The sequence below is a fragment of the Haliaeetus albicilla genome, chromosome 8, assembly GCF_947461875.1.
Source record: "Haliaeetus albicilla chromosome 8, bHalAlb1.1, whole genome shotgun sequence".
Taxonomy (NCBI): domain Eukaryota; kingdom Metazoa; phylum Chordata; class Aves; order Accipitriformes; family Accipitridae; genus Haliaeetus; species Haliaeetus albicilla.
Window position 1 is genome coordinate 23925144 of NC_091490.1, and position 22426 is coordinate 23947569.

Here is a 22426-nt window from a genome sequence, read left to right on the forward strand (position 1 = left end):
TCCTCTAATTTTTCTCAATGTTCCAAAGATTTTAGATCAATTCAAGTCCTTTTTCTCAGGAACATGGCAAATGTCTCTTGCCAAACCGAATTTAGATTCATCATGCTAAACAAGATTGGGCATATAAAAAGAAATTTTCATGTGACTTCCAACATACTAAGCAACCCATACAGTCAAGCTTACCACAAGAACACTTCATGATGATAAAACTAGGAAAAAGAGAAGATAAAGAAAGAAGAAACACAAGAAATAGTCCAGGAACTAATAATGGAAATGGACATAGATGCATAAAATTATTCAAGGATCAATTTAGATTTGTAGAACTGGGGATACATCTTTTGGAGGGTAACATGTTGGTTATTTCTTTAGTAATCCAGTGACTTTGGAGTGAGCTGTCTCTCAGGACTTTGTTTTCTGGCTCTGCTGACATCAAAGATAAAGCCAAATGTTTAAATTGCTTGAACACTGCACAGGGAAAGCTGTGTATAGGATACCCAACATAGTAGGGAAAGGTGAATTTTGGAAACATTTTAGGTGAATCTTGGTCTACTGAAGTCAATGGCAGAGCTTCCAGTGGTTTCAGCTGAGTAGGATTTCAGCTTTGACTTTTCTACAGCCTTTACCAAAAAAAAGAAAAAAAAATTAAAAAATCCATTATCTTTTTTTTTTTTTTTGATCTCTTAAAAGAACCAGCAGAAATCTTAGTTTCCTTCCTGTGTTTTCTCAAGAGGCAGAATGGAAAATTCAGTTATACTTGAGAAGCTTTTTTTTCCCTGGGAAGGAGAAGGAAGGGATAAATATTTTCCAAAAGCAGTGAGGAGAAATGAATGTCCAAGCCACAAAACACTAAAATGGGTGGTGATGGTGTTTTGTTTGTGTGGGTTTTTTTTTTTTGTTTTGTTTTGGTTTTGGTTTTTTTTTTTGTTATGGTCATATTTTCAGCAGGATCAGAGAAGAGAAGCAAGATAGAACTTTATACACAGATGAAAAACACAGCTGCAAAAAATTGATAGACTTAAATTGGCATTTAAAGCATGAAACAGATAAGAATTAAATTCTGTGATTATGCTGAAATTCATGGAAAGGACTTTCTTTAATTGTCTGAAATGATGAAATAGGGATTGCTGAAACTGACAATAGATTATGTTTTCTTCCAGATATAAATGTGGCTCATTTCTCCCCATTTGGCTTTTGTTCAATCTTTATTGCAGAATAACTCAGTAATTTTAAAAACACTGAAGTGCTTGTTAAATGAATCTAAATCATCTGAATGTTGCTTTGTTGGGCTGGGGTTTTAAGCATGCAAGCACCATCTTTGAGGGGGAGGCAGTGTGGTCTTTTGAGCTTATGCAGCCATGCTATTCCTGCTAAAACTACCAGCAATTCACTTTAATGTTTTTGTGTGATATGGACATAAGTCTCAGGAGTGGAGCTCTGCATCAGGAGGACACTACTATTGGGTGGCCTTTACTTTCAGTTATTTATTCATTATTTACCTGGTCTGGATTTGTAACATGGCCCTAAAGATGTGACACTATGTAAAGAGAAGTTTTAGAGCTCTCAGCAGGATAAGCAAAGTTATTATAAGAATTATAATGACAGATATAATAAGAGGGTTATAATGTAAGAGTTATAACCGCCCTACTAGCTGTCACTGTTCCTCACATCCTGAGTCTGTCCTTGGTGGCAGCTGCAGCAGCAGGGTCAGCTATGCATGAAGCTGTGCAAATGAGACCAGCTGCTTGGACACCACCTTTCTTGAACAGCTGGTGTGCATTACCACTGGGAGAAGACATAATCAAAGTGGGTAACAGGGCCATAGCTGTGCTTTATTGAGACAGTTTTCCTGCCTGATTTTGCTGTTCCAAAAGCCTGTTCCTGCCATAACGATCACACATTGTTCCAAGAACTGCTAACACTATGCATTGGCATAAATTGATTAAAAGAGTAGTAATATTAGTATAGGAATACTTTTAATAATGTATTTTTAAAGCCATCTTTTAAACTTTCATATGCTTCAGAACACATTTAATGAAGTATGTATGTATTTAGTGATTTCTAAGATGACTTCATGATTTTGGGAGTTTCATTCATTATTTTTGTCATGTGGGAACATACAAGGGTGGGTAAACCTAGTTATGCATGTTTTCATCAGCCATGAAGCTCAGTTAAAGAATGTAATTGCAGTACATGTTGGCATAAGTATACTGAAGTGGAGGTAGGTGGCATGGTTGATAGCAATAGTAAAGGTGTTACTGATCAAGCTTCAGGCTGGTGGCTTGGGATGCTTGGTTTTGCCTAGGTTGTATGGGATGTATCTAGTTGATTTTGTTATTGCCTGTGCTAGCTAAATGAATGATAACATGAGTGTGACTGCTTGCCCTATATTTGTTGTATGATTATAGCTCAAGATACAGAAACTTGTTTATGGTCCTAGAAAGGCAAAACTCAAACATGCAATAAAATAAAATAAGAAAATTGAATCCTACAAAGAGTAAAGATACATGGAAGCAATTTTGTAAGTTAGTTATAAGGAGTAATACCTGTCATTACAGACCAACAAAGATCTTATTTTAGCTTTTTTTCCACCTGTTCATTTGGCATTTACTCTGGTTTCACTTTCACTTACTGCACTGGCAAAGTCTGGGCTCAGTGTTCCAAGGCAGGATTTTCACTTCATTTTCTCAAATGAGCCAACTGTAAGTTTTCTTTTCATGACTTTTAAGCCTCTCTTAATGAGGGAGAAAAACACCCACCAAACCAAACAAAAAAAACCCCAAAAAATCCTTAAAAATTTTTTTAACAAGCTGATTTGATGAGTACACAGTGGTACAAAAATCTGTATACTATAAAACGAGCATTCTTGAGCTTCTGTTCAAACCAAAGCAATTTTGCATTGTGATTCTACTTAGAGAGTCAGTTAGAATAAAAAAATACTGCATGAACTATTAAACAGAAGGCTTGGGCAATAACCTTGCAAACACATAGGCATACTTGGATTTAGGGAGGTGAATGATCCAATTGATTTCAGTGTCATGAAACTGTACCTACAGAGCTTGATATAAGATCTTCTGAAGTCAATATAAAGGAAAAAAAAGGCCAAGAAGGGGCAATCCAACTCTCGGAGAAGTCACAGAATCAAGCCTTTAACTTTTCCCAGGTTTTTTGTTAACATATGAAAATAAATTATAAAGTTGATGGATTTCCTTACAGGCAGCTACTGACAAACCCTATCCCTAGGTCTGACCTACAGGCAACAACATTGTCCCTATTTCACTTAGATCTGGTAAGGAACTTGTTTCTTAATAGTCACATATCTAACAGTTAATATTTTTTACCTGTAACTCCTATTTATACATATACCTATGTGTACCATATTTATTTAAAATTATACATTACCTAAACATTTATACTTTTCTCTAGGTAGCAGGTGTATTTTACCAGCAGCAGCATACTATCTGGCCTTTGCTGATTCTCCAGAGAATTTTGTAATATTCACAGCTGTCAGTTTTTTAGGCGATCTGGTATTTTACAGTGCCTGATCACCATTTAACACATACTTTAAAACAACAGTTAAAGCTTTGAGTTTTTGCTCTTCAACAGCAAACAGCAGCTGTATTTTTAATTGACATGAGCCATTATCTCCTGAATTGCAGGGAGGAGCACCTATATTACATGGCGTACAACTAGATTGCAAGGTGAATTTAAATGGTACCCTCTCTAAAGAAAGACCTTGATTTCACATATATGACACAATATAATCATATAAGGTATCTGACACCAGGGCAAGTCTTAATTTTAACATGTAAATCTATAAAGTTTAGTCTGAAACACTCCTGCTGTTCTTTATTCCAAAGAAAACTAGCTTAGTAGAGCAAAGTGAAATGAAACATGTGAATTACTTCCTTTTTTAATACCACACATAATTCATATTTGAGACAGAATGCTGAAAAACATAATTGAAATGGACAGCTCTGGAGGATTCATGAGAGAAATGCATGAGAACATCCAGCATTACATTAGATCTATAATATTTGCATAAACCTGCACACTCAAGATCATGCACTACTTGAAATTAAGAATACTTTTCTCCTAAGCTGGTTATTTCATAGCTGATAGTTCAGAAGTAAAAATATGTTTTGTCTTCAAGAGCTGACTTTACAAATATCGTAAAGTGGTTGGTTTACTAACATAATTTAGTACAATCCTTCCTATTATTCAGCCAAATAACAAATTTACAGAAATAAGGACTAAGATGTAGAGGGAGCTTTGAAACTGAAAACTGTGAAGCTAAAAATCGCCTCATCTTGGACCTGAATTCAACAGTTGGTGAAATTCTGATTCTTTGACATAAATTCCAGAATTCTTTTAATTCAGTAGGACCAGGAGATTTTAATGAACTCTGTGATTTGGTTCATAATTTTACAGACCATTTAAATTCTTCCATCTTTATCATAGTATTTGTATTACAAATAATGTAAGTACTGAAAAACCCAAACTCCTGACCCCTTCACTGAGACTAAAGGTTGTAATGAATTTAGGTTAGGATTGCAAGCGTGTTGCTACATCAAAAAAACTCAAAATACTGACATGTTGGTGTGGTGGGTTGACCCTGGGTGGACGCCAGGTGCCAACCAAAGCCGTTCTATCACTCCCCTTCCTCAGCTGGACAGGGGAGAGAATATATAACAAAGAGCTTGTGGGTCGAGATAAGGACAGGAGAGATCACTCACCAATTACCGTCACGGGCAAAACAGACTCAGCTTAGGGAAAATTAACTCAATTTATTATCAATCAACCAGAGTAGGGTAATGAGAAATAACCCCAAATCTCAGAACACCTTCCCTCCACTCCTCCTTCTTCCTGGGCACAACTTCACTCCCGGATTCTCTACCAAGCCCCCCCCCAGCAGCACAGGGGGACGGGGATGGAGTTTACGGTTATTTCATCACACGTTATTTTCTGCTGCTTCATCATCCTCAGGGGCACGACTCATCACACTCTTCCCCTGCTCCAGCGTGGGGTCCCTCCTACAGGAGACAGTCCTCCACAAACTTCTCCAACGTGGGCCCTTCCCACGGGCCGCAGTTCTTCACGAACTGCTCCAGCATGGCTCCTTTCCACAGGGTGCAGTCCTTCAGGAGCACACTGCTCCAACGTTGGTCCCCCGTGGGGTCACAAGTCCTGCCAGAAAACCTGCTCCATGGGCTCCTCTCTCCACAGATCCACAGGTCTTGCCAGGAGCCTGCTCCAGCATGGGGTTCCCACGGGATTACATCCTCCTTTGGGAACCCACCTGCTCTGGTGTGGGGTCCTCCATGGGCTGCAGATGGATATCTACTCCACCGTGGACCTTCATGGACTGCAGGGGGACAGCCTGCCTCACCATGGTCTTCACCACGGGCTACAGGGTAATCTCTGCTCTGGTGCCTGGAGCATCTCCTCCCCCTCCTTCTTTGCTGACCTTGGGGTCTGCAGGGTTGTTTCTCTTACATGTTCTCACTCCTCTCTCTGGCTGCCGTTTCTCCATCTGTCCCAACTTTTTTTTCCTTCTTAAAAATGTTATCACAGAGGTGCTACCACTATCGCTGGTTGGCTCGGCCTTGGCCAGTGGTGGGTCCGTCTTAGAGCCGGCTGGTATTGGCTCTCTCTCGAACACAGGGGAAGCTTCCAGCAGCTTCTTACAGAAGCCACCCCTGTAATTCCCCCCCCCCCCCGCTACCAACACCTTGCCACACAAAGCCAATACAGTTGGGCATATTGTGTATGGAACTATGGCTTTATGAAACTCTAGTAACTTTGTAAGAATTGTCTACTTTATTGATTTAAAATGGGGAGAATGTAGTTTGCCCATCAAAATGGGGATCCAACTAGCCTATTGTGCTCTGTGAGAAACCCATGGTGAACTGCTTCATAAAACAGCTGGTTTAATGAACAGTATCAAATCCTATAAAACAAATGGCTTACGAGATTTTTTTTTTTAATATATGAACGGTTTCATATAATACCATTTCTTATATTATGTTCCATATATTAGCATTGTATAAACTTACACAGCTTTTTGTAAACAGCCTTAGCATGTAGAACCAAAACCTAAACACTCTGCTCAGCATTCTTTCTTCCACAATTAAGCCATTATGAGTTGAACTTCTGCATTTACTGTTGCATTTTCAGTTCAAAGGTTATTATTTCTTTGGCAATTGAGTTTTACTGGTTTTGCATAATTTACATTAATTACAGTAATTAATGGTAATATTACTCTGCTAAGCATATCTTCTCTGTCCTGTACCCAAAAGCTGAGCTGGTGACAATTCATAGTAAGTATTGGAGAGGACAGATAATATAATATGAATAGCTTACAAAAACTGCTCTTAAGTTTGTCAGTGATAAATTTTAATGGGGACAAATAATTAAAGCTATTATTGCAGCAAAAAGGGCCTTACAATTCCATTTGCTTCTGCCTTCCACATTGAAAAATAATTTAATTTTTTCATAAACCATAATACTTTGGCTGCCCAAGATCTGTATTGAATACTGATAGAGAGAGCTCGAATTGGAGAGACATAATATGTTTTCCATATATTTTTTTCTCCACGGTGTGTTCACAGAGGCTTAAAAAAGTAGTAGGTAATACAGATATAAGCATGGCTTACCCAGCATCTTTTTGGATTAGCATGTAGCAATAAAGGTGAGATGCATCCACTGACATGTCTTCATCCTTATTTACATGTACCAAGCCTACCATACCTAAGTATTTTCAAATAAATCCTCTGATAGCACAGTCTTATCATAGTGCTCTCGTATTCAGTCAGGGGGATGTTACTTCTTGAAATCCAACAAACCTTTTGAACGTAACCACACAGCAAAGTTGCCACTTCAGTATAGCCAGATTCATACATAAGTACATATTTATTTATGCTTTTTGCTGTCTAAGGCATCTTTTAATCCCTCCCATTTGCCATTTCATAACGTGAAAAAAGAGAGACTAACTGTAATATTTGGGTGTTGATAGTTTGTACTAGGATCTTGAAAGGGCAGAGGAATGTTGAAAAAAAATTGAAAATTGAAGGTATGAAGATAATAAAGAAAAACAGAATGCAAATGAAGTGGCTGAGGAGATAGGGAAACAGTACAGCATCTGTGCAGCTGGTCTGCATGATTAATAGTAATTAGAGTAAGGGAGACAGTGAGGTAAATCAGAGGCTTATAGACAAAGAGTCAAGATTTTAAGCAGGTAATGACAGTTGAAGTTACCAGAGCATTGTTTTCTTTCTTGAGTCAATTAGCATTTTTTGACTGTGTTTTGGGTGAGCAGAATACACTGCCCATGGATCCAGAGAAGGTATGAAATGGCATTAATTCAAAGAATTCTTTGTTAAGCCTTCTCCACAGCTTCTCTCAAATTTGCTAAGCTGCTACATGGTAGACTGTGCCGGGAGAGTTTAGGTGTCTTGATTATATTTTTCTGTTACTTTTCTGTTATTCTGTTAAAAAGTCATAGTAGTATCTTGGTAGCCTGTGTTTCATTCCCTTGATTTTCCTATGGGTTCCTTCTGCTCTTTAAATATTTAAAACAAACACACTACTTTGGACATATTTTATGTGATTGTTTTATTCCTTTCAGGAGAAAAACTATTGTGTGTAAAAATTTTGTGAAGCTGGGTCTGGCAGCTAGAGCCAAGCACGATGGGAGCAGGTGCTCTACAAGCTTTTCCACACAGTTCTGCCAACAGAGCTCACTTTAGTCTAGCCAAGCTCTTGTCATCTCATTACTGGCTTTCTCCTGGGCAGTCTGACAATTGGTCGAGCTTGCTTTTATGTTGATAAAGAGCAAATTGGACTAGATTGCAACTATTTAACTCATTTAACTTCTGAAACACATTAACCTGGATTTTTAAAGGGTATTGTCATGGCCCTGAGGGCAGCAGTAGTCCTTAAATGTCCTGACCAGTCTCACCTAGCCCCCTCTTCCATACACCCTGCCCTACATCTAGGGTAGTCATTTGAGCTCAGGTCTGGGACCCTGGTCTGTGTCATAGGCATCTCTGTCTCCTGTATGGATGTCAGACCTACAACCTACACTGTAGCCCTGTCTCTAGCTCTGCCTCCTACTGCTTCTGGCTGGGCTCCTGGTCCATCCCCTCATCTGCCTGGGAAAATCTGCCATGCTCAGGCTCTGTGGGGTGGGGGGCCAGGTGGTGAGGGCACAGCCTGTGCTGTAGTCACCCTCAGCTCCTGCTCATCCTCCTCCATGGAGCTGCTCTGCTTCTATGTTCCTTGAGAGGTATGTCTTTTCAGAGTCTCCAAAAGTTTGCTGCAGTATACAGAAAGCTCAGAAATGTTAGAGAACTTATACAGTCATCATTGTGATCTAGAAAAGTGGAATAAACTTTCTACAAATAGATAATTGCAGCACTTAATTTAATTTGTAGTCCCTTAGGTAATTTTGAAGACATAAGCTTAAGTGACCAACTCAGCATCACGGAAGAGACCTGTGGTTCAGGGCAGAAATTCAGTCCTAATCCCCTTGTTCCCCATCTGCTCAATTTGTGAAGTGGATTCTTACAAGAAAACAGTCAATTAAAAGTTGTTAGTGTTGATTTTATAGATGGTAATGAGAACTCATGCAATGTCTGTCTAGTTCAAGTTATTTGTATTCACGTCTACTGAGAAAACAGGCTTTGTAATGTAGGAAGGAAAAATATTTCTGTCATACTCGGTCATATGTTTCAGTACCTTTAATGTAAAACAAACTCACCTAGTCTTTTCTCCTCAAACCCTTGTGAAATCTTAAAAAAAAAGCAACTATTAGAAGAAAAATATCATAAGTATTTACTGTTAAGATAAGCTTACTTTTGTCTTTTGGCTACAAAAGGACACAGGCTCTAACTGACATATATTCACACTCTCTGTCTCCTCTTTCTCCAGCAATACTTGCTTCCTGCAGCACAGTTCCTTTAAACTTGGTACCTTTTGTACTTGGCTGTTAATTATACCCTCAAAAAATTAAAAGCTTTGGAGTCTAAATATGTAGGTTTTGCTCAGTCTTACAAAAGTTCATGTGCTCAAGATGTGAATCAAAGATTAGGGCAGTACTTCACAGCTAATAGTTTCAGCATTGCTACATTTGTCTACTTAGTCTCACCTTTTGATATTCTTAGTCCTTGCAACAAAAAGAAAATGGAGAAATAAAACTAATTTCCATGTTTACATGGCCTTCCTATATCCCTTCTCTCAACATCACTGGAGAGACTGGTGCTTCATAAACTGAATTCACTTTCATTCTCTGTAAAGTTGTACATTACTTGTTTAAGAAAACACAGCCGAATATCTCAAATGGTAGCAATTTCACACCTGCTACCCTTCACCAAAGTTTGTTACTTAGCACAAAACCAATGTTCCCAAACTCAAGTGTTCAGAAGTGCCCTGTGCAGAGTCTCTAGCAGGGGTTCATCACAGGAGGTACCTTAATGATATTCCTTAATTAGGTTCTTTTAAACCATTATATTTTGAACTCTCTTACCCATGTAAATTTCATTTCTGACAGTGCAGTTTACTGCACTCATATGAACCAGTGCCAAAATAGATGTAAATACACTCAATTCTTTTTGTTTTAATTTCCTCTTGAAGATTTCATTTTTAATCAAAACTATCCTTTGTAAACCTTATCTATCTTCCTTTTCTTTCCCCAGAGGCCTTATCTGAGGTCCACTGAACTCAAAAGGAACTGTTTCACTGAATTGTAAAGGCTTTGAATCAGCTTTCAAATGCTACTTTTAATGTGGAAAAACAAATAAACATTGGTACCTTTTCCTTTTTTTTTTCGTAAACAGCCCTGCAGGTGCTTTGAATAATGTGCATTCACTGAGACCATACAGCGCCTTGTTGAATTCAGTTGTATGTTGAGTAATTGAAGACAATTATTTCTATCAGGTCAGAAAATAACCTTCAATGGATTTCTGCTGTTCTATGCTCAACTGCTGAAAGTTCAATACAGTAATTTTTGTATTTTAGCAGTATTTTACTGTAAATAAGAACAAACCTGTTTTTCAGTAGGAGGTTTTTTGTTTTGTTTTTAAAAAAAAAGAAAAAAAAGAACCCTTGGAGTTGCTTATAGACCCTGAGAAAAAAAAATCTGCACTTGTAACAGCTTAAAAAACATTGCACTATAGTACAGTCCCTGTTGCAGCATAGTGGATCTGTAGGTGTCTTTTGTGCCACAAATGGTTAGCTTGGTGCAGCTGTCATGCTAGAACCATGCTTGCATAGAGAAAGCCCTACATGTACAAGTATGAATAAATAGGATATGGTGCATTTGCAAATACTATTATCCCAACTTTATGTCAGAAAAATCCAATTCATGTCCAATTCTTATCCAATTCATAACACTTTTGCACAGTCCCAACAACTAGGATGTGGCTGGCTTGGGCTGTCTGTCTTTACACAATTTTTATCCAAATCATTTTTTCAGGTCTAGTTCCATTATGTGGGAATGCAATGCCCTACATGTTGAAGAGGATTCTACAGCACATACAAAAAAACTGAGGGCGAGACACAGAACAAGCAGTGAAAAGCCATTCAGAACAAAACTTGGCAAGCTTAACATAAGATGTAGATAGTTTGCCTTCCTTTTATGTCCAAAAGAGTATAATTGCTGGTTCAGTTAGAAGCCTGCTGCCACTTAATTGCCTACTCACAAAGTTATGGTTAGTATCATGTACTGCTACTTACCTGACACCTGCAGCTCTTACTGGAAGAAAATGGAAAAAGAAATTGAAAACATCTAGAGAGACTGCTGAAGTCATAGTAACAACGAATGTGCCTTTAAATATCACCGCTGAGCTGAGTTCACTGGCATGCTTGAAAAGGAAGAATACTGCATGCATTTACAACATTATTTGATCTGTGTTTCAAGGGCAGAACTACCTATCATCTGTTATTTATGCTGAGATCAAATGTTCAGTGTGGCTGGCAACAGTAGTAGGCAGAGACCATTTTTAGTGTTAAGAGAATTTTCCTCTTTTTTTTTTTTTTTTTTTTAAACTGTTGAGTTTTGGAAAAAAGATGGTGGGGGTTGCAGGGTGAAGAAGATAATGATGACTATTATATCAACTGTTTAACATGGATTGAAACCTAAAGCTTCTTTGTTTAACTAAATTAAAATTATTTCGCTAGCCCGATAGAGGGATGGGGAGAATCTTGAAAATGCCAGTGGCTCCCTATAGATGTCCTGCCGTTAGCCCTTCTGCAAAACATAATATGCACACTATTAGGATTATTCACATTGAAGTGTAAGTGGTATAATTTAAAAATATTAACTATTCCTCTATTAAGTGAAGTCTTGCTCTGCTTCATTGTCTTGTTTTGAGCTCCTTCATAGTGTTAGAGGAGTCTGTTCTATACCAAGTACTAAACTTTAAATTGGAAGACAGTTTATTGAGTAATTGAGAGATTGTTATTAGAATTCATTGATTTGAGGTCTATTTCAGACTGGAATTGTCAATTGAATTGGAAAAGGAATACTTAGTTCATAGAAGCCGATATAAACATTTGTACCTTAATGCCATGTATGCATGACAGATATTGACCAGCCTCCTGTCTCTATATTTGCTCTGTTATTTTATGTAGCATATTTGTGAACCATTGGCAGAAGTGACCAGAGAAGAATGGACTTGTTTCTAGCCTGCTGCCAAGATTTGGGTTTTGCTGTTGTGAGAGGTTACTGAACCTGGATTTATTTTTTTTTAAATAAATTGATTTCCATTAAGAGAGCTTACAGAACCAAAAACATTGCTAAAGATAAATCTTTTCTCTGTAGAGATAAGCTGATTACCTCTGAGGTTTAGGAAGCAAATCCTTCTGTTTTAACATGGAATTATTGAAAGAGCAATGCTGGCTTTCTCATGTGGGTTTTGTCTTGCTTTGCTTTTGTGGCACTGATGGTCCCAGATCCTGGCTGGTGGTGCTTCTGGGATGGTGTTCATGTAGATATGAATTAAATGCTTTTACTTGCGGCTTTATCTGATGGTATCTTCAGGATTGGAGATGCATTTCTTCCTGGTTCTCTATCTTTCCCTTTCATGTATACAGAAAAAAGTAATGAGTATTTTGGGGTCTGCTTGACAAAATCCAATACACATCACATTCTGGGATGAAACTGTAGGATGTATAGAACACTTACAGTGTGTATTACAGCTGTTTGATTTGAATTCAGAATTTTAGGGGTCCATAAGGGGGATCAGAAATGCTTTGTAGAGACATTCTTGCATCTTATGATCCTTTATGCGTGTAGGCCAGATTTGAAGTTGATTTAACGTGCAATAGAGAGCAAGAGGAAAACCTGACCTAGTTACAGAAGAACAAAGAAGAAATTAAAAAAAAGTTTCATGATGCTTCCTGGCTCTAATGCTTACACTTAAGGGTGTGACTTGCCTGAAGCAATTAGTTGTAGCAGGCCAGAATCCAGGATGATACTGCCAGCCAGACATAGGTGTTTATTTGTAACTCTGAAAATTAGGCAATCAGAAAGTCTTATGAGTAAGCCTAATGGAGTAAATTACTTCTTCCAGAGTAGGTCCACGAAACTTGAGAAATCAGGAAGAGGGAAGATCAAAACAAATAAGCAAAGAAACCATGGTTCTTGTCAGAGATGCAAAAAAATGCATTTTATCCCTCCCCAACTTAATCCTTGATATTCTTGTCAAATACCATTTTCCCCATCATTTGTTACTTTTGTCTTATCCTAAGCCCACCTGTTTTTCACATTCTTCAGTATAGTATTTTCTTCAGTGTAATGTTTTCTGCAGTATAATATTACTTTCAGCATTATTTTGATTTTGTGAGGAAGGCCAAGAACACTTCTGTGCGTGAATAACTTCAGACATGTAGAAAAAAATGCTTTTCATGTTATAAAAAGTTGTATGAGGATATACTTGGGGTGGAATAAACTATTGATTTCTTTAAAGTCTTCCACTGAAATGGACATCTCTTAAAAATTGACAGTCACCTGTGCGCCCAGATCCATTGGCACTGGTGCTTAGCTCAGGTAGGAAGCAAACCCATTTTAGCTGAAGCAAGTTACTAGCAAGCTTTGTCACTATTGGCTGGATCTTTTAAGGTGAATCTATGCCAAATTTTACATGTAAAGTAGCAGCAGAATGCAGAAATGCCATTAGAAATTAATTTCCCATCAGAAAGTAAAGGCTCTGCAGAATCACTAGCCTCAATAGTGTAAAAGGAATAGAAAGGTAAATTCTTCACTGTACTTAAATGACAGTTGTTGTGAAAACCTACCAGATTCTGACAATTTTTAATTCCTCTATTTTTGAAGCTTGAATTTTGTGACTCAACCTCTTTCCTGACAACCACCCAGGGTCATTTTAAAGTGCATGTAGACAACTGTTAACTTTGAAGTCCATGTTCAGAATAAAAGCTACTGATCAATACTACTTTTACTCTGGGAAGCAAAACAAGTCAACTTCCTCCTTTGTAAGATTCTCCAGTCTAAATGTTATCTTTTTAACTTCTAGTTTCTTCAACAACCAATCTGAAGAAAAAAAAATAACTATTTCAGGTAAAGGATCATTCTTATCTGGTCCAAATCCCTTAGCACTTCACTATCTTGATTATATTTGCCTTTTTTAAAGGTGCATCTCCTTAATGGTTCATAATCTTCACGTGATGACCTGGTCACTCAAAGACATCTTTCTCCTTTGTTCTTTCAGATTACAAAGTTCCTGGATTATTGCTAACGCTTTTGTCACAACAAGTTTTTTTAACAGTTGCTATTAATTTTGTTGTTAGTACATGACCTCATTTTTCACTATTGAATTTCATTCATTACCTTTAGTCCAGGTCTCAAGGTCATCCAGTTCTTCCCATATGATATCATTATGATGTTACTGATAGCATATTTCCATACATTCTGTATGATATGTCTAAATATTTTGATGGTTTTAATATTTTGTACCAGCCGTGGAAACTGGTTTGATGCTAGGTGACTGTAAAAGTGAGATTTGGTAAATAATTATTAGAAATCTTATACTAACACTATGATTGAAACAATAGACAAAAATATAGCCAAGCAATTAACTAGTAGAGGTAGTTACTCATAAGTTTTGCAGTTCTTTGCTTTTACGACTAGATGTTCCTGTACGCTAGATGAGAACAATGTTGAAACTGACCACATGTGATTGAAACTGCATTAAACTTAAAGATCAAAGAACAGGGACAAGAATAAAGTCTTCAGGGACAGCCAACAAGAACTTCAAATGGGTCGGAGGTCGCAAAAGCAGCCCTTTGACTCAAATGGATCCTTCATTGCACATAATTGGATGTAGACAGTACTAAGATAATCAGTTGCAATCATTTTTATGTATATGTATACTAATCTGTTTAATATGCAATTAGTTATTCTATATAACCTGTTTGTGCTAAAGCTGTGGCATGCACGCTAGGTGGAACTATCCCCCGTGCATCCAGTGCTGCAATAAAGAATGCCTGCTTTCTAAAGCTCCAAAACGAGTCTTAGAGAGTTTCTTCGACTGGCTTTTTGGTATCATTCCATATCAAGCTTGTCTTTTCCTAGCTTGAGCAACATAGGCAAGTGTAATCATACCGGCTCCTGGGGACAGCTGCCTTACTTTAGATAATCCTTTTGCTTGCTGTGACTCACAGGTGCCCCTGGCTTGGGGTAGGAATGTTTTACAAGTGCAAGTTACTTCCTTCTCTTTTGTTTTGAGTTACAATGTGTATTTTCTTGCAGGAATTCAAGATAGAAGCTGATGTTCTGGGTTATTGTATAGAAATCAGAATTTAATGGATATAAATGCAAAAGAATGAATTCTTTGAAAAATAATGAAAAGGAGGAAGTGCTAGAATATAATGACTACGTAAAGCCTTGAGAACACTAAGCAGCAAAAGCCTTTAAGGTGTTGGCATTTCACAGAAGGAACAGGATATTGGTATGAATCCCAGATGCGTAAAAACATTAAAGGAATCACTAGGTACTGGTTAGATCTCAGCAAGAGCCTTGCATGCACTAATAGCTGTGTGAGAAAAGCTGTAATTGCTTATGGTAGGATAGAAAAACTATCTAGCCAGTATGCTTTTTTGGCTCAAAGACTTAAATTATGAGCCGTATAGAAGTTAAGCTTTTTCTTGGAAGTAGTGGGGGTGGGAAAAGCCTTGGAATTTGTCCACCTAACTGGAGTTTTTAAATGATCAGTGGGGTTCCAATAAAATTCATCCAAGCAAACTCTTTTTATTTGCAAGAAATGAGTAAGATGAGAAGATACAAAACTACACACATTCAGACACACATAATAAATTAAAAAAAATAATAATTCTTTCACCAATAAAGAAGCAAAAGTGATGTGGAATTGGTTAATCGTAGTATATGAAAGTTTCACCTGTATGCTGTGGAATTCTGCTCCCTTATCAAGGGCCTCAAATGTTGGCAGTGAAATGTTGAAGTATGTTTGAGAATCTGGGCTTCCATGCTTCAGATTCATAGGAATTAATTGTCTAGACTAAAATCTACATTTTCAGGTGGGTGACATTTAAAGACATACATTTCCACGAGAGAGAGTATCCAATCTGGATTTAAGTTAGCTAGTGCAATACAGCAACACTTAATTCTGGATGAAGGAGCTTAATGCCTCCTATTGGGATGTCTGCTCAGAATCTGAATGAAAGCAGGTAGCTGGTCTGCATGGAGTCCCTGCATGCTACAGGGACTACAGTGGATGCAGTAAATGAACCTGTGAATTAAGCTGGTCCTGGAGTTTACTTAAGTGTAGTCTTGACAGTGAACTCTAATATGTTAACTTTCTTGACTTTTTTTAAAAATCTGAGATATGGAAGCATGTGGAATACCTCTAAATACTAAAAGTATAACAGCCCAGGGATCAATTCCTAGCTCTAAAGCCTTGTAGCACAAGATTGGGTCATGTCTTCACTGTTCAGTGTTGGTTTCTTCTAGGCTGTGTACACACTATGTAGCGCTTGGCTTTTTAGTGTCCTGGGGATCTAGATCATCCCAAGGAAGTTGCATTTATTGTGTGTTATGCAGTTCAAAGTCCTTGAAATAATGACTGTACTGCAGCACAAGTTGTCTTTAGGGCATGATCCCAAGGTTGTGTTAAATGCTGTGGGGTATGCTATGAGGGCATCTAAGTTTGTGTTGGAAACACTTTACACAGGTCAACACGGGGAATTGCAAAGTTCTCCACCTGGGGAGGAAATAACCCCTTGCCACCAGTACATGCTGGGGGCTGACCACTCGGAAAGCACCTTTGCAGAGGAGGATGTGGAGGTCATGGTGGACAAGTCAAAAATGAGCCAGCAATGGGCCCTTACAGAAAAAAGGCTAACTATCATGGACTGCATTAGGGGGAGTGCTGCCAGCAGGTTGACGAGGGTGTTCCTTGTCCTCTACTCAGCACTGGTGGGACCACACCTGGAGTGCTGTGTCTAGTTTTGGGCTCAATAGTGCAAGAGAGATGGAGCTACTGGAGAGAGTCAAGATACAAAGAAAGTCAAAGAGACTTGCCTGGGGTGATATGACCAATGAGACCATCAATGACTTATGCCAATCATCAACATTAAAAGCAATAAATAATGAAAGCAACAGCCCTTTGAGAAAAATACATCTGTGAACATGCAACACAGTGCAGAAGGCTGCACCCAAGGTGGAACTGCTGTGTGTAAAAACCAGGCTGCCAGCCACAACTCTAATGCCTCAACCATCTAGAGTAGTTTCCTGCTATCCTGAGTTCATAGTACTGGTTACAATGGGACTGGAGGCCTTTATTGCTACCACCTCCTATACTGATCTTGCTTAGTAAATAATCATAGATTTTTGTCAGTGAGTGGTGTGGTTGTGTTCTTGCAGCTACCTCAGCCCAGAATTCCTGCATGACAGATACCATGCTGACAGAAAAGTAACTCAAGACTAAACATCATACTGTGTATACAATGTTCATCCTGAGTTCACTGGGAAATTCAGTTGCATAGGATGAGAAAATAATTTCCTGCCTAGCTCTATGGAATCTGTTCACATTTAAGTTTAACAATAAAATATGACTATAGCAAATAAGTTATCCTTAAAGCATTTTAGAAGCATATTGTTGTGTCTAGCAGAGCACTTCGACTCTTTCATTTTCTACAATATTTTTTATTTTGAATTTGTTTTTCTTAGGACATGACTGACCTTTTAAAACATAGTATAGCAAGAGCAAGTCTGTTATATGTAGTATGAACATATTTACATTTTCCTTCTTGTAGCATTTCTCTCTGTCCATAAGTAAGTTATGGGCCGGCATAACAGAATACATTGGAACCACAGATCTCCATTGATTCCAGCAGGTCACCTTTGTGATATATGTTGTGCTTACAACAGCAAGTACTTTTTTGTAAAGAACATTGACATTCTAAGAAAGGGGTGGAAAGTAGTTTCAGGTGCTCTTTCAGTTGCTAAACTGACCAATTAACAGATAGATGACAACTTTAAATGCCATTAACTTAGAACTTGTTGGATACTTTATAGCAAGCAATATTCATTAAGCATTTTTCCCATTTTCTGTTTACAAATCTTATATATGTAAGCCTTTTCAGTTGCTTCTGAAGTACCCACATTTCTTTTAAGATTACTTTTTAACAAATATCTTTTCCTCTTTATTTGTAAACTGCTTGCTATAAAAAACAACTAGTCAGGTTCATTGCTGGTATCATAGGATATTGATTTTTGCTTCTGGAGTGGTCTACTCAGGTTTGGGGGTTTTTTTCCAATAATAGAAAAATGATTAAGCTGTGATAACTTTTACTAGAAGTTCTCTCCTTAAATGAATGATTGAAAATAACAACAACAAAAAATCAATAGCATTTTGGATATCCGCTGTTACTTTCAACATCACTAAAGTACATAGTATCAAGAATATGGACAATATGAAATTATCTGTGCCTGTAAACACTGGCAAGGTCTACTAGTGTCTTCAGATCACCTTCTGGTTTAATCAAAGTTAACTTGGAACAAATACTGTGGGAAGATAAAAGCCATCATTACAGTTGACCTTTGTGTAATTTCATTTCATGATGGTTTTTTATTCCTTCAGTTCTAACTATGCAATTAATAGTCAAAGAGATAAAGGGCAATCGGTCTCCTGCCAATAACCCGGGGTCAGAATTTGAGGTAAATTAGATAATGAACAAAGTCCCAAAAGGAGACCCACAGTGGAAATGGAAATTAAGACCTAATAAAAGACATTCATGGAAATGTGCACAGGAACTGGAGATACTTTGGAAAAAAACAGAAATCTTTCAAATAAAGGTACTGACACTATTAGAAGACATAAATGATAACATAAGCCCATCTTCAGGGAGACAAAGTCTGCTAGTCTGTTTTTGAAACATTCACATTCGTTCTAAGTTAAGATGTTCCACACATGTAGTTTTGGATTATAGTTTTTAAATTCACAGTCAAACATCAAGAAAGGAGCATTTTTTTGTAACATATCACAGTTAATGTGGTTTCCCCTAAAATCAATGGTTGGATATTATCAAGGTCTGTGACTTTCAGCTGCAAGCCCTATGCACTTGATAATTTCCTTATATAGGGTAGGCAAAGAAAAATACAATTGCTTGGCTGGAGTCTTAGGAAATAATGACCTCAGTTTTAAGTTATACAATATGGCAATGGAAGAATGTTGGTAAAATACCAATCTATTCACTACCTGTTGGGGTTTTTTGGGGGGTGGGGTGGGGAGGTGGGATTGTTTATTTTTCAGAATATATTCCCTTTTGTGTGATTACCAGGGTTTACAGTTCAAGGAATAGCTGGTAGCAAACAAAGGTGTGTTACTTATTAAGTAAAAATAAACTGACAGAAGACAGGGTATGTAGCAAAATGTACTTATATGGTTATGACAAAATAATCTTAATGATCAAGTTTTTAGCACAGATGAAACAGAACAGCTCTGTTGTCTTCAGTGAAAATGTATGAGTTTAACTGTCTGACCTGATTTTTCTAACTCTAAAATATGACCACATGCATGTAAGTTTGACTTCTAGTTAAGTTTCAGAAAACTTATAATTCACAAAAAGCCTAATATTTTATTTACATGTGTATAAATTATTCTGTTTATTACAGCAAGCTTAACAGGATCAGAACAGCATTTGGCTGCAGAGCAATATGATGTCTGGTCTAATAAATTACCTGGGGCAAGCTGGTATAAGTCTATTCAATTCTGCCCTTTTACCAGCAGAGGAGATACCAGTGGGTAGTACAGTTTTGTCAAAATTATGTGACATGGCACTGCTGTAAGATAAAGTTCAAACGCACCACCAGGGATGAGTCTGATTATCCAATTTCATTTAGATTCAGTTCAAAGTAAGTCATGTTATCAGATTTCTAACAAATGATAGGATGGGAGGTTTCTTTCAAGTACCTGACACTTGAAGGTCACCTGTTGTCCTTCTGTTTTATATGTCTATGAAATATTTTACAGTATGTCACCATAATCCCAAGTGAAGAAAAGTTGTGCCTGGGCCTAAACCCTGCTGTGGAAAAGGGACAAGGTAGAAGAGTGAAAAACACCTCTATGCTGTCCTAAGGCCTGGAAAAAAAGTTTTATTTGGTCTTTATTCTTCATCCACCACTCACTGACATCTGCACTATCTAGAATACTGCATTAACACTTGCATTTACTGTCTGAGCTGAATGCCATGCACCATGGGAAAATCACAGAACTTAATAAGCAATCAAGATGTATACAAAATATGTGGAAAGCAATTACATTATAATAATGCCATATAATAAATTAAGATATTGGCTACAATGAATTTGAATAATTTAATACCTCTGAAAAACCAATATTACGCACCTATTGAAACATTCATTACAATAAATTGTTTAGGCTATGTAAAAAGCTTATCATTCAGTAGGAATATTAACAGCCTTTGTTACCCAGACAGCTAGACAACGATTAGAACTGACGATTTTATATGTAATATGGAAACTATATTTTTAATGGCAGTGAAGGTTTTTATTGCAGTGAAGATATAGAAAACAGATTTATACTGGCAATTATGAATTACAGTAAGGTATAGTGTACAGGACAGTTTCTCTCTAAGTTAATATTGTTAATAAAATTGAATTCAATATTTTTTGGAGGAGTAGCAATGTTTTTTTTATAGTCTGTTTCTGTTTGTTTTGCCTTAAAAGTAAATTAAAAAATAAAAGCCCTACAGTTGTCTCTAAGACAAAAACAAGCAAGAAGGAACAGTGATGGTATAGTTAATGACCTAAACAGAGAGTTTTGTATTCAGTTGAGGTCTTTGATAAGAGTTTTGTATTTCTAAGGGTCTTTCTGTGTTTGGGCCTCAGGCCCTCATCTGTAAAAAAGGGAATGGTACAATTTGTTTCCTGTGTTTTTGTTTGGGTTTTTTTTGGTTTGGTTTTCTTTTTGGATATGGGCTGCTTTGGACAGAGCTTGTCTTTGTGCGGTACAGCTACAGAGTGTTCCAATGTTGGCTGTTATACTCTAGTAAAAAATGAAATATGCTTTCTTCAAATTTCTTTAAACTTTAGATACAAGTAAAGAAAATGTTTTTTCAAATATTCTAGAAAGGATAAGACAAGTCATATTTCCTGGACTGACCTTGTTGTCATATGACACTTCTGTAAAGTTACTGACACGGAGTTGTACTGAATCATTTTTATATTGTGTTCTCAAGAATTTCTGGTGATATGTGGACAACAGTAGATATTTCATTCATTAAGCACTTCAGAAAGTTTATCAGAATACTTAGTTCCTTCATTTCTTGGTCACCCTTAATGGCTTTATAATTGCAGGTATTATAATGGTCAAAGGGTTGCCCTTTGTCATCCCAGTACATAATATACTGTAATACAGTACATACCCCAGGAGTAGATAATTGTTTAATATTGGTCTACTCTAACTAGAGTTAAAGGAGTAAATCACTATAGTTTCAAACCTAGGCAGACATTGATCCTTGGGCATTTGTGTGATTTATAAGGTTTGCTAGATATGGCTTAGTAAGGCATAACATCAGAAGAATACATTCTGTATATAAATTTCACTTCTGGTATTGACTTATGGAAACCAACATAGCAAAATGCAGTTCAAGACGTGAATCTTAGTTACTTTTTACAGCTGTGTGATGTGCAGTGCAGGGTGTCAGAACTGTTGTTGTAAGCTGTGAGTTCCATACATATCCCAATAAGTGAAAGCGGGCACAACTGATGTTTCTGAAATTCATAGAGAATTTTGGAAACTCTGAGAGTTTATGAAAGGAATATTACTTCCAAATACATGATGTCTCTAAGTTATTCCATTATTAGAAAAAAAAAGGAACTAGAAGGATATATGTGTCTCACTCCCTTAGCACTTACATTGTATTTGTAGTTGGACTATGCAGAAATCAGTCTTTACATTCATTTTAAGCACAACTGACAATTATAATTTATTACTGTTTGTATTGTTCAGGATGCAAGTGTATAAAACACAAACCATATCTCAAAGAACATAACAGTCTAAATATGTAAGAGAATATTTCAAAAATTAAACTAATGCATAGAAAAATTAGCTGACTTGACACATTTGAACTCTAATCTTCTGGACTCCAGCCTACACTTAACCACAGAGCTCTTGTCCTCTCTGTTTTTGAAGGTATTACTATCTGATGGTTATGAAATGTTCAGACAATGCAAGTAAACCCAAATATGAAATGGGAGCTTTACAATCCCAAAGTATAAGTTTGCTTCTGGTGTAGGTCCCCTGTAACATTCAGAGGTATCTTGGGGATGGCTTGTCCCATTTCAGACTACATTCTGAACTGCAATATGAGGTATTTCCCAGAGATATTTGAATTCTTAAATTTATTGCACTTAAAAAGTATCGCAGTGTTTAAATTGACTTTGACTTTGGAACTTTACTATAATACCAGTGCAATAACTAGGAATTAAAAAGATATTTCAAAATATTCTAAGATTTGACACTGATCTAGACAGTGTGACATCTTGAGGGCTTTGACTGTGCTTTCTAGATTCTAAAGCTTTTGAGGAACAGAAACTGACCACTTAAAGCAGAGATTTTGACTTCTGTTTAAAAAAGCAGATGTTACTTAAGCAGAGATTCTTGTGTATTCACACGCCACAGTCTAGAAATGTAAAAATGCCAAATGTCATAGCTCAAAATCTAATACTATGCTGATACTATCATTTGCAGGAGAGGAAGAATATAAGAATGTCAAAGTGGATCAAAGAGTACCCCACTGTAGAGGAACATTCTCTCAGAGAAAGATTAGTTGAAGCAAGGCAATTAGAAAGATTCTAAGCCTTGTTATGTTGCATTTTCCAGTATAATGATCAGCCAGTTTCACCTCCATTTTCCATACTAGATTTTCA

General features: G+C 37.1%; 1 long non-coding RNA gene across 1 annotated transcript in view; it reads left to right on the forward strand.

Moving 5' to 3' along the window:
• The window catches only part of LOC138686427 (uncharacterized), a 297726-nt gene extending 283530 nt beyond the window's left edge, over positions 1 to 14196 (forward strand). The window contains exon 5 of the long non-coding RNA XR_011325801.1: positions 13725 to 14196. This is a non-coding gene — a long non-coding RNA (uncharacterized lncRNA). The remainder of the gene's footprint in view (positions 1 to 13724) is intronic.
• Positions 14197 to 22426: the final 8230 nt, after the last annotated feature.